We start from the raw sequence: 14,395 nt of genomic DNA, 5'->3' as shown, positions 1-14,395 counted from the left end.
CCAAGAGTTACAAGTGATTCTACACGAGATTCAAGCCGAAGGGATGGTATTGAGTGAGACCTTCCAAGTAGCTGCCATGATCAAGAAGCTACCCCCTGCATGGAAGGACTTTAAAAATTATCTCAAACAAAAGCGCAAGGAGATGACAATGGAGGATCTGATTGTGATCTGATTGTGAAGCTTCGAATTGAGGAGAACCATCGATCCAAAGGAAAGGCATCTGAGCATATGACCGCCAAGGCTAATGTGGTGGAGCATGGGCAAAACTTCAAAGCCAAAGGAAAGAAAGTGGTTGCAAATGCTGCAAACCCAAAACTGGGAACCAAAGGAGGAATCTCCAAGAATAAATTTGGGGGCAAGTGCTTCAACTATGGCAAGATGGGCCACAAATCGACCGAGTGCAGGCTTCCAAAGAGAAAAGAGGTCAACATGACTGAGGATACACTGGAAATCAAAATCTTCTCTCTTTTCTTTCATTGCATAATTTTGAGCGTGTTCTTCTCAAGTTTGGTTCGACGTAGCGGAGAAGTCATGCTACTTATTCTGCTTAGGCTTATTGTATCCTGGGAGGCAGTTCCGACGCGTTCCTCGAGCACCTCGGAGGCCGAAAATCTGCTTTAAGGAGACTGTTATTGACAGACCTCAAGCTTCCATCTAGTTTGGTCTCTTCTCTTGTTTTATTTTATTTTCCCTGCTAAATTTTAATTTGCCGTGTTTCATTATTTTTTTCTCATTCCTTTTAATGCCTCTGTTGTTAGTCTGACTTGGTCTTGTGTGACCAAATCAACGCTTCTCAAGTGGAGAGAAACGTGGGATATGGGGTTTGTTGAGAAAAAATCTCTCAGAGGCAGTTTGAGGGGGGTGGAGATGATGAGATTTTGGCCTATAAATAGTGGATTAATCTCCATGAGAAAACACAACGAAAAAAAAAAGAAAAAAGCAAACTCCTAACCTGTTACCGGAGCCTCCCTCAAAGATATCATCTTTTCTCTTCTCTGTGCTTCAAACACTGGTATCAGAGATCAGAGTTACGACGTCGACGACTGAAGGAGATCGGAGGCCATCGGTCGAGCTCGAGATCGAGAAATTTTTTTTTTGAGAAGAGTAGAGAGAAGCCTAAAGCCGAGTTTTCAACTTCTGCCCCTTGTTGAAGAAGAAGAAAAGGAAGCACTCATAGCCGGCCAGGTTCTCCACTGTAGCTTGTTTTCATAGCCGTTGTTCCTAGCATACTAGCCAAGTCTTGTCTTTTTTTTTTATTTCTCAAAGGCTACATCCTTTATTTTTCGGTCCTACATCATAGCCTCTCTAACCCATTTGATAACAGAAAGAAAGCTGGTTCTAGCCTACAACCTTTCACAGCCTACTTGCAAGTCTTGTCATAGTTCTTTTTTAACCTACTTATTGATAGACTACTCCTATCAAGTGTACTACCCACTTACCATCGGCCAGGCTCTCTCCCATCAAACTTGCATGAGTTCAAAGCCTTGTATATATCTGCATTAACATAAATTGGGCCTTCTTGTTGGGCCTTGAGTGCTGTGATTGTTTCTTTGCCCAGCTGTTCCAAGTTGATAATCTCCAATCCAGTCAGAAACGACGTCGAAACTTCGACAACAGATTCTTCGGTCAACACCACTAAGTAACGACCTCGCTTTAATTGGAGCTTCATTTCTCAACTCACAAGAACCAGGTTCATTTTAATTTATTTATTTATTTATCTAACTTTATTTTAGTATAATTGTCAAAATATCAACCTTACATATATTTTAAAATTAATTTTAGTTTTAGTTCTCTACCGAATGGCTAGTAAATTTGTTCTATCAGAACTAGGAAAAATTAACAAATTTAATGACAGTAATTATGATATGTGGCATAGAAAAATAGGATATGCTCTTATTCATGACAACATTGATGATATAATCGAAACCACTGCTCCAACCCTTACTGATAAATCAATACCTGAAGAAAAGAAAGGGTTTTAGCAGTGAAAGTCGAAAGACAAAAAGGCGAAAAGCCTTATGCTCATGTTCATGGAAGATAATTTAATCAAAGTTTTTGAAACTTATAAAACTTCCATGGACATGTGGAATGCGATAAAAGAAAAATACGACACTGCTTCTGAAGTTAACATTCAACTCCTCTTGCATAAGTATAATTTTTGTCGTATGCAAGAGGGAGATAATGTCGTAGAACATATAAATAAAATGATTATCATGGCTAAGGACTTATCCACTGCTGGGACCGAAATCCCGGAAAGAATGCAAGTGGCAACCATTTTAAATAGTCTTCCCCCTTCACTTGTTGTGGTTGCCACCATGTTAAGAATAAATCTTGCCATTAAGTCTGTCATTGATTTTCCTATGCACCTAGCGATAGAACAGGACTTAATAGTGTTGGTCTTCTTGTTTTGATGATGTTTAACAAACAATTTACATCTAATGTTGTTTGTCTAGTGTTTATGCTTTCCTATGTATTATAGACAAACAACAAGTTAGAGGTTGGATGGATTGTGTCATAACGATCATATCCAAAGGAGGTTGGCGGAATGTCGGTGAAGCTTATGCAATTCAAGTTCAAGATCCAAGTTCAAGCTTCATCCGCAAGTGTACCAAGTCGAGCTTATTGAAGATCAAGATCATAGCTTGGTTAATCTAGTTTAGGTTTTATATTATGTGTGTTAAGTACGTTAAGCTCAATATCTATACACACACATTTATTGGTTTCTTCGTATATATATATATATATATATATATATACATAAGTTTTGGTTTCTATTTTAGTTAGTTAAATGAAATCATGTTTTAGTGCATTATATGTGTATTTTGATAAAATACTACATTCATTGTTTATAGACTTCATAACAATAGTTTACATCTTTCTTCAAGTCTATAAAATCATTTTGTAAAGTTTCAAATGTTGGTTTAGCCAAAATATCAAAATTCACATGTTTACTTTTTCGTGTTTTGGACTATTTTGCAAAATGATGATATTTTTCATTTGGGAAGTACTTTTTTGAAACCAGTCATTGTAGCATGTTTATTATCATGTCTACAATCATTCCCCAAAGTTTTACATTTTTTGGAATTTATTTGATATTTTTAAACAGCGTTTTAAAATCAGATAAATAATTTTTCAGACCTGTCATATCTGTTTTCGGTCGACCGCACCGGTCGACCGAACCTGGGTTCATATTCTCACTGGGCGACAGAGAGTCTGTCGGTCGACCGGTCCGGTCGACCGATGAAAATTTTCGGTCGACCGACGAATTTTTCGGTCGACCGACGAGTGTTCCTTCAGTTTGCAACGGCTAGTTTTTTGACCGTTGCCTTGGGGCTGTTTTTTTGTCTTTTGCTCTGGTTTGTTGGCTGAGTTGTGAGAGGGTATAAATACCCCATTGTCTTCAACTCTCAAACCAATTAAGAAATGTTTTAAAAGAAAAGAAAAGTTTAAGCAAGGGTTTAGGGTTTTACTGTTTGTTTTGAGTTTGGGTTTCTGTTTACAAAGGAGGAAGTTTTCACTGCAGATTGAGGGATTCATTCTCAATCCCCTTCATCCTCTTCTTTGTGTTCTTAGAGAAGTTTTCTAACTCTTTTCTCTAGCAATTTCATTATTGATTTTCATATTCTTATTATTGCTAGTTTGTTAATTGAGTTAGATTTTATTTTACTCATTGTTACACACACCCACATTGAGCTTTTAGTATTTACATACATAGTATAGTTGGGTGGTGAGAGATTGTAACTTTGAGTTGTGCTTTCATTGTGTTCTCATCTATTGTAGAGAACAAATTTATATTTGTTACATTGTGAGTGTTGTAAGGTTTTCGGTGAGCTAGAAACCGAGTGTGTAGTGAGGTTTTCGGTGAGCTAGAAACCGAGTGTGAGGAGTGACGTTGATCGGTGAGCGTTGAAAACCGATACTGTGAGGTGTAAACGTTATTCGGGTGAACGTAGAAAACCCGGTTGATAGTGGATTTCTCCCCGGGAGTGGGGAGCGGAGACGTAGGACGGAAGGTCCGAACTCCGTGATCATATTGTGTGTTTGAATGTGCTTTGGCGTTTATTCTTATTTGTGCTCATTGCTCATTTCGTCATTGTCTCATTATTTATATGATCCACTATCTAGTTCATATTGTTTACCCTTGTGTTAGTTTACATATCCTTGTATATATCATATTGTATATCTCCTTGGTAGGATATATCATCTTGTGTTGTTTATATATCCTTGCACATACATTACCTATATCTCTTTGTTAGGATATATCTTGTTGTTCACATTGCTTATCCTAGCTCATATATCTTGTGGTATTTCATACTTGCTAGGATAACTTGTTAATTAGTTTTAATTGGCATAAAATCGGATTAGATTAGCATAAGACCCTAATCACCCCCCCCCCCCCGTCTAACAATTGGTATCAGAGCTTGGTGCTCTTTGATTTAAGGTCTAATCGCCTTGAGTTAAAGATCCAAGTTATCTTTTTTGTGCTAATCTGGTTTTGATTGCATTTGTATCTTGCTTGCATATTTTTTATGGATATGAATGATGCATCTTGTTTAGGCTATGATTCTAGTATTGCTCCTAAATTCAATGCTTTCCCCTATGCTCAATGGTGTTTTAGATTCAAATTATTTGTTCAATCTAAAAATATCAATTTATGAGAAATCATTGATTATGCATATATTGTGCCCACGTTGGAGAAATCCAAGTGGAGCAAACATGATAAAAAGATGTTTATTATGAACAAGCTTATGTTAGAATTTTTATTAAATGCATTTTATTCTTTTATGTCTAACAAGCTTGATTCTTTTAATAGTGCTTACACCTTATGGAAATTTATTGAAGCATATCAAGGGGACTTGGAGGCGATCCGACAAGCTTTGGAGGATCCGGCTTTAAGTTCATATGGAGCTTCATGCACACGTGCACTAGGCGATAGCCCTAGTGAGGTTTGCGAGTTCGAATCTATTAATGATTTACTTAATGATGAACTTGCTTATGCTAGTGATAAATTATTGCATGCCTACAAGAAATTATAAAATGATTTTATTAATTTACAAAGCAAGCATGAAAATTTAAAATCTGATCATGAGTCTTTAACTTCTAAGTTTGATATTATTTCTAATGAAAATATGATCCTTAAAGAAAACAATGAAAAATTAAAATCGGATCATGATTCTTTGCTTTCAAACTTTGCCAAGTTAACTCATGAAAAAGATAATACCATGTTAGAAGTAAAGAACATACAAAATGATACTGCTTCCTTTATAAATGGTTATTTATGTTCTACTTCTAAAAGTGCATATGTGCCTAAAAATGAAGACTTGAATCTTATGAAAAAATACATTTTATCTTTAGATTCAACTTTAAAATTATGCTTTGATAATCATAAGAAGCTTATGGACATGTGTGCCAAGACTAAGTCAAAATCATCTACTCATTATGCACACATATATAGCAAAATTTACAAATACTCTATTTGCGGCCGAAAAGGTCATTTATCTAAATTTTGTTATGATGCACACAAACATAAGAATTCTAATGCTCCTTGTGCATCTCATGTAGCTTCTTCATCTTGTACACTTACACATTCACATGTTCATTCTCACAAAGTTCATCATAAGCATGCTAGTGTGTTCAAGTGTGATCATTGTGATCGTTTTGGTCATTTGGCCGAATATTGTTTTGATTTGAAAAGAAAATCACGTTTGCCAAATGTATCAAGTAGACCACATGTTTTTAAATATGATGTTTGTGGTAGGTTTGGACATCTTGCTAAATTTTGTTTTGATTTGCAAAATGCTCCAAATTTGCAATTTGCTCCAAAAAGACCACCTTTATTTAATGATGTTTCTCATTTACAAAATAATTTTAAAAGAAAATCTTTATTTGCAAATGATTCCCTTGCACGAGCTAATGGTCCACAAAAACAAATGGATCTCTTTCATTGCACAAATTATAATCGGAAGGGTCATTTGAGTGATTATTACTTTGACCGTGTTAGTGCACTACATGTGCCCAAACGGGTTCATAACCCTAGGGCTTTGAGCTTAAAGGATAGGGGTCATGTCCCTAAATCTTTTGGTACCAAGAGTTCTTGGGTACCAAAACAAATTTGATTTTTTAAACCAAGAATTTTAATGTTCTTATTTTTCCCTTTTCTTGGTTTTGAAAATTTTGTTTTAAAATTTTTTTTGTTATGAAAACAATTTTCCTTTATCAAATCTTTTGTTTTCATGATTATTATTTTTGTTTTGATGAGAGGACTATGTTTATATAACCCTCCGGAATTATTGGGTGTTTATTCCCAAACATTGTTTACCGGGTGCTAAAAATGTTTATATGGGTTGTTACTAGCTCAAGAGCTAGATATGGTTGCCTCTCTTGATTTTTCTTAAATCAATGATGATTTGGTTTTATGGATTTTATTTGATTTATGACTTCATTTGGTTGATTTGATTTTCATTTGAAAACTCTTTGCATGATTCTCATATTCCTCTTCTTTTGATTTCATAAATCTTTTCATTTATATGATTCTTATATTTTTTTGTTAATGAGACACTTCTTTCATATTAACATTTTATATGTGTTCTCATTGTCTTTTTGTATGTGAGTGGTGTTTATCATATTTTTCCATTTATGCTTGCTCACATATGTTTGCCATGATATTCATTTTATATATTCTATATGGCATTTTGATAGGACCTATGCTTATTGATAGGGGGAGCTTTCGCTCTCTTATTCTTTTTGTCCCCTTTTTTTGATGTTGTCAAAGGGGGAGAAATATTGTGAGTATATTCTTTCTTGTTTATATGCATGATATATTATACTTTGTATATTCATTTTCTTTCATGCATATATCCATTTTGTAAATTGTTTGTCATCATCAAAAAGGGGGAGATTGTTGGCCTTCTTGTTTTGATGATGTTTAACAAACAATTTACATCTAATGTTGTTTGTCTAGTGTTTGTGCTTTCCTATGTATTATAGACAAACAACGAGTTAGAGGTTGGATGGATTGCGCCATAACGATCATATCCAAAGGAGGTTGGCGGAATGTCGGTGAAGCTTATGCAATTCAAGTTCAAGATCCAAGTTCAAGCTTCATCCGCAAGTGTACTAAGTCGAGCTTATTGAAGATCAAGATCATAGCTTGGGTAATCTAGTTTAGGTTTTATATTATGTGTGTTAAGTACGTTAAGCTCAATATCTATACACACACATTTATTGGTTTCTTCGTATATATATATATATATATATATATACATAAGTTTTGGTTTCTATGCATATATATAGTTATATATACATACATGTGTTTTGAGTTTTTATGATTATAAGTTGGTTTAGCCAAAATGTCAAAATTCACATGTTTACATTTTCATGTTTTGGCCTATTTTGTAAAATGATAATATTTTTCATTTGGGAAGTCTGTTTTGGAAACCAGTCATTATAGCATGTTTATTATCATGTCTACAATCATTCTCCAAAGTTTTACATTTTTTGAAATTTGTTTGATATTTTTAAATAGTGTTTTAAAATCAGAAAAACAGTTTTCAGCATTTCATTTTCATATATCAGTATGCGGTCGACCGCACCGGTCGACCGTACCTGTGTTCATTCATCAGTGGGTAGCACAGAGTTTGTCGGTCAACCGTCGCGGTCGACCGAGAGCTCGAGACTTCCCATGGTCGACCGCACCGGTCGACCGAAGAAGTATCTGCTCGTTTTCTCAGTTTGGGATCTGGATCGTGGTCGACCGCGAATTTTTTCGGTCGACCACCGCACTGTCAACTCAGAACCCAACGACTATTTTTTAGAGCCGTTGCAGAGTGGTTTTTTGGTCTTTTTCTTGGCTCTCTCTTACCTTTGGGGTTTCATATAAATACCCCCTTACCTCAGTTTTTATAAGAACCCAAGAGAATGTTTTAAAGAGTTTTAAAAAGAGTTTAAGCTTGTTTAAGGGTTTGGTTTAAAGCTGTTTTGGTTTTTACAAGTGGAGGAGATTATCTTCTTGTTTGGGCTTCAATCTCCATCTCTCCATCTTGTCATCTATTGAGAAGTTTTCTAAACTCTACTCTGGCTTTTGTTTATTAATTATTTGTTAATTATCATTTCTATTAAAGCTAGTTTTATATTGAGTTTAGATTTGATTTTATCTCATTGTTACACACACCCAATTGAGCTTATTGTATTTGCATACATAGTATATTAGGGTTGTGAGAGATTATAACATTGAGTTGTGCTTAATTGAGTTCTCATCTATTGTAGAGAACAAATTTATATTTGTTACATTGTGAGTGTTGTAAGGTTTTCGGTGAGCTAGAAAACCTAGTGTGTTGTGAAGTTTTCGGTGAACTAGAAAACCGAGTGTGAGGAGTGACGTTGATCAGTGAGCGTTGAAAACCGACACTATGAGGTGTAAACGTTATTCGGGTGAGCGTAGAAAACCCGGTCGTGATAGTGGATTTTTCCCCGGGAGTGGGGACCGAAGACGTAGGACGGAAGGTCTGAACTCCGTTATCATATTGTGTGTTTGAATGTGCTTTGGCGTTTATTCTTATTTATGCTTATTGCTCATTTCACCATTGTCTCATTATTTATATGATCCACTGTCTAGTTCATATTGTTTACCCTTGTGTTAGTTTACATATCCTTGCATATATCATATTGTATATCTCCTTGGTAAGATATATCATCTTGTGTTATTTATATATCCTTGCACATACATTACCTATATCTCTTTGTTAGGATATATCTTGTTGTTCACATTGCTTATCCTAGCTCATATATCTTGTGGTATTTCATACTTACTAGGATAACTTGTTAATTAGTTTTAATTGGCATAAAATTGGATTAGATTAGCATAAGACCCTAATCACCCCCGCTCTAGGGGTCTAACAAATAGCCAGTAGGAAGGAACCAGAACTGAATATGGTGCAGCAGGAGCTGAATTATGTCTGCCAGAGGCATAATGCTGGAAGCTATAAAAACCCTGGTTCTAGTAAACCACAACCGCGAGGACCGAAGTCACAGCAATTCAAGAGAAAAAAGTACCCCGTGGAGCCTACTACAATTGTGGAAAGTTCAGGTATTTCAAGCCTAATTGCCCACAAGGTGAAAAGCAGGAGAATAAGAGAGACTATAAGCATCCAGAACAAGGGGGTACTAACAAAAGAGAATTCGTCAGTGTGACAGAATGTAATGCTGTGATGACGGATATCAGTGGTTGGTGGATCGACTCCGGTGCAACTAGGCATATCGCAAAGGACAAGAAATGAGTCAGAATTCTCCGAGCTTAAGAAAGGAGAACAGAGAATCTATATGGGAAATAATACCTATCTCGATGTAGAATGTATTGTTTCATATAGATTGGATCTTGGGGACAATATTCTTGTCATCAAAGATGTGTTCTATGCGCCAGGAATTCGGCGTAATCTGACCTCTGTTCCCAGCTTGATGAAGAAAGGACTGGAAGTTAGGTTCTATAATAACAGGGTTTCTATAGGCAAGAATAATAAAGTGTATACTATGGGAAAATATGTGTCCGAGCATGAATTATGCATTCTTCCAGTAGTTTGTAATAATTATGATAATGAAATTTAGAATTTGAACTACTTGTCCTGTTATATTTCTGAGTCTGAATTGTGGCATTCTAGATTTGGACATGTTAGTATTTCAAAAATGAAAGAAATTATTAAAATAAACTTGCTTCCTACACTATCTAATGTTCAATTGCCACCATGTGAACATTGTTTAACTGGTAAAATGACTAGAAAACCTTTTATTGGCGGACAGAGAGCTAATGAACTTTTAGGGTTGATACACTCGGATATTTGTGGTCCCCTAAGTGTCAAAAGTCATAGTAATAAAGAATATTTCATTACTTTTATAGATGATTATTCCAAGTTTGCACACGTCTATCTTATATCCAGAAAATTAGAAGCTTTTGACTGCTTTAAGAGATATAAGACAGAAGTTGAAAACCAACTTGGATTGAAAATCAAAATTCTGAGAACTGATAGAGGTGGAGAATATAATTCTAAAGAATTTGAGAGTTATTGTATTCAGCATGGAATTAAAAGGCATACAACAATGCCATATACGCCACAACAGAATGGTGTTACTGAAAAAAAAACAGAACATTACTTAATATAGTTAGATGCATGTTGTCTCATTCTGGTCTCTCTAAAAACTTTTGGGGAGAAGCATTGTTAACTGTAAACTATATTTTAAATAGAATTCCCACCAAATCAGTAGTATCTATACCTTATGAATTATGGAATGGGAGGAAACCTAATTTGAGTCATCTCAGGAAGTGTGGATCTATAGCCCATGTTCTCATTCCATGTCAACTTAGAGATAAGTTGGATTTTAAAACAATAAAGTGTAGATTCATAGGATATTCAGAAAAGTCAAAAGGTTATAAGTTCTACAATAAAGAAAAAGGAGTCATTGAAAGAAGAGATGTTACATTTCTAGAGAATCTAGAGGAAGAGGAACAAGTTCGAGAGGAAACAGAACCTCTAACTATAATAAATGATGATTATTACAGTGTTATTCCCACTAATGACCCTGATATTGTGAATGAACCTAACCTTAAAAATGATAAAATACCTATGAAAAATAATGTGCCTAACCAACCGGTTGTAGGAAACAAAAGGCCAATAACACAACCTTCATGGATGGATGATTACTATTTGTATTCATGTGAGTCATCATGTTTCTCGATAGATACAAATATAGAAGAACAAGATCCCTTAACCTTTTTTGATGCGATGAAATCGCATGAATCAGCTTCATGGCTAGAATCTATGAGAAAAAAATTTGATTCCATAGAAAAGAATAAGGTATGGGAGTTATATGATCAACCAGAAAATAGAAAAGCCATAGGATGCAAATGGGTGCTCAAAAAGAAATATCGTGTTGATGGATCTATTGATAAATTCAAAGCACGGTTAGTTGCCAAAAATTATAACCAGAAGACAGGAATAGATTTTCAGGAGATGTATTCTCCTGTAGCTAAATTTGCATCCATTAGAATTATTTTGGCTATTGTTGCATATGTAGATATGGAGTTATTCCAAATGGATGTTAAAACTGCATTCCTTAACGGAGAGTTGAAGGAAGCAATATATATGCAACAACCTGAAGGTTTTCAGCTGAAAGAATAAGAACATAAAGTTTACAAATTAATAAAATCTCTATATGGTTTAAAACAGTCTTCTAGACAATGGTATCTCAAATTTCATGATGAAGTTACTAAATTTGGTTTTATTCAAAATAAATTAGATAATTGTGTATATTGTAGACGGTAAAAAATACCTCTATGGGTCTACAGGAAATTTGCCTACGAGAAGAGTTCGCACGCCCAATTCTCTGGCACGGACCTAAACCGCGTAGACGTCGACTATACTCAGGTCCAGGTTCGCCTAACGGTCGACTCGCCAGCATGAGTCAGGGTCGATCAGGATGGCGGAAATTCGCTCTTCGCTCAACTCGCCTGCCCGAGTTCGGAGTCGAATCCGCCAGCAAGCCCCAAAACCGTCAGTACAGCTGGGTATCCACTACCCCACGTGCTGAGATGGACCTTCCCATCCCTCTCGACCCGAAGGGAGAGAGAGCACAGTACCCCAGGACCGTCAAACGGCCGCTCGCAGTGCGCACAGCGCGAGGGGACTGGACAGGTGTCGAGTCAACCTGAGTATTCATAAATACGACTCATCTCGGTTGTCTGAGTCTGGAGGTAGATCCGCTGTCTGAGCCAAGAGCTGGATCCGCCGGCACTCGGCAAGCTGGCTAGACCCACTCGAGTACTGTGTACCTACTTCACCGCCTCTCCTGGTCGGAAAGGAGAAAGCATCGTGCTCAAAGCACGCCGGGCGATCACGCACAGTACAAGTGATCGGACAGACCCTTCATCGATCTGCGAACTCATAAATGCGGTTCATTAATGCTGGTCAAATCCACTCGGATAGCAGTCGGTTTTTGCCTCACATACTAGAATGGGCCTTCCCATCGTAGGTGACAGGACATAGAACACAATCCCTGGAATGACCGTTCATGGTATCGAGGAACGGCGAGACGTCTCTGAAGAGGATGTGGTCACATCCCACAATTCAAGGAGAAGTCAAGCTGTCCTTCTTTCATTTAAAAACCCCTTCCAGCACGATGGAAGAGAGGTCGCAAAACTTGGAGAAAAAAGAGTTGAGACCAAGCTGTTAGCAAATCCTTGCATTACAGCACTGCTGCCTAGTTCCGAGCTCCGATCGCCGACGAACTAAGCAGACCCGAACTCCATTGCCCCGAGCTTCTACTGCGAACTGAAGCTCTCCAGCAACCTCATTCAAACGGTCCAAGGGAAGCAGACTCGACCCGAGCATCGAGCGAAGCGTCCTATAGCCACCTAAAGTCCCCACACAAAACAAAGAGGGCCTTCCCTCTGCTTCTGTTGTAAACATTTGATTTGTTAGTTTGTAATAAGCTTTCTTATAAATACAAACGAAACTCCTTTCTTCGGAAGAATCAAATTTTCACCCTACAGAAGATGGCGACCACAGTGGGAGCAGCTGTTTCATCGAGTGAAATGGTGGTGGCTCAGTTTGATGAGGTTACTATCGGGACGACAGTAGAGTCCCTCGAAATCGAGTTCGACCAGGCCAAGTACGAAGAATACTTGTCCTCCTCCTCCTCGGGTGGCAATGCGTCCCGCAAACGCCACAGAGCTGTGCGCCGAGGCCGACCTCAGACGGTCAAAGCCTCCGCACCCGAGGGTTCCAACCGAGTCTCATCGGAGGAGCCCACTCCCTCGCGATCGATCAAGGCCAAGCCAGAGATCGAGCGCAAGAGGCAAGGGTCTGCCAGATGGATCGCCAAGCGGTCCACACAGACACCTACCTCGGAGGAAGCGCCGGTTCACTCCGGCACAAACCGCAATGCCACAACCCACGGTGACGTTCTCCCCGCTGGGAGAACTAACCAACAGCGACGGCAAACACCCGTCAGACAGGGGGTCCAAACCTCCATTTCTCATAATGGCCTGAACCATCACACAGGCCCGAGAAACACTAGACGGGAAGGCAAGCTGCCCGACCTCAGAAGGCCCTCCAAATCAGGAGCGTCAACCGAGGACAGCAGAGCCATCCGCTCAGGAGGACTTCGCTTCTCAGGTCATATCCCTGATGCGAACAAACCACACCGAGCATACGAGCTTACCCAAGTAGGCGAATCCTCGAAGGCTGGCGAGCCTCGCCATAATCATTTGGCGGATAAACGTAAAGGAAAGGAAATAGGCGGTTCCTCCCGAACCCGCTCTTCTAAACACGGGGTCGAAACTCGCCCACATACTGGAATTCGCTCAAACGCGAAGACTCGCCAGTCAAGGCGAGATCGCCTGACTCCAACACCAAGGCGTTCCACCCAACACGCGCCAGAGAGAGCGCCCAAAAATCTCTCGTCAGCTCACCAGAGCGACTCTTCTGAGGCCCGGGGTTGTCACCAACCACCCGTAGAAGACCTCAGAGAATTCTTGACTCGCAAACGCACTATTCACGAGGCGAATCCTCAGTGTCATTGCGAGAGACTCATCCACACGGTCCTCGCCGACTGCCAATGCGTTGGAACGGCGAAACCTTCGGTATTTGAGAGGCTTTCTCAACAGGCCTCTCGACCGAGGCCCTCCCGTCGAAGGCGCCGTCACCAGAAAAGACGCGCTGCTGACGACCTGGAACTCTCATCCGCCACAGTCAACATGACGGATAAAGGGAAGGCGGTACTCTCCGACTCGCCAGACTCGGACTCCGTCTTAAGACCTAACACCCGGTCTGCCCGACGCCGGCAGGAAGGCATATTCCAGCGAACCCGTAGTCGCCGGGGGGTAAGTATTGGGTTTGACTATTCCACCCTAATACCTCCCTCCTGCGGCGAAGATGAGGTTCATTCGGCGGCGGCCACATCCCAGACCTCGCGCTCAAGTCAAGACGCGCAGGCGAGGGCGCACATGACCGATACCAACCACGAGCAGACAATGGCTCAAAAGTTGGAGGCACAGCAGGCGACCATCGACTCTCTAAGAGAGATGATGGAGCAACTGCTGAGCAAGAAGAAAAAGAAGGGAACCCAACGTCCCTTGCCCCGGCAGACTAGGGATAAAGAATGGGTACCACCTCACCGTCCAGCGGCTGAGACGGAGGATGATCGACAATCCGATTACTCCTCCAAAACATCGATAGGAACGTCGCACACCGCGGATAGCACCCGTGACAAAAGATTCGACGAGTTCCAGGACCAACTGAACGCGCTGAAGCTTCAGCAAAACATGAACAAGCTGGGGGTGGTACGTCCCTACCCTATCGAATGGGACACGGTCCCATACCCAGTGAAGTTCAAGCCAATCAGTTTG

Source organism: Asparagus officinalis, chromosome 5 (genome assembly GCF_001876935.1).
Source record: "Asparagus officinalis chromosome 5, Aspof.V1, whole genome shotgun sequence".
NCBI lineage: Eukaryota > Viridiplantae > Streptophyta > Magnoliopsida > Asparagales > Asparagaceae > Asparagus > Asparagus officinalis.
The sequence above is the reverse complement of the archived record's forward strand: the minus strand, read 5'-3'. Positions refer to the sequence as shown.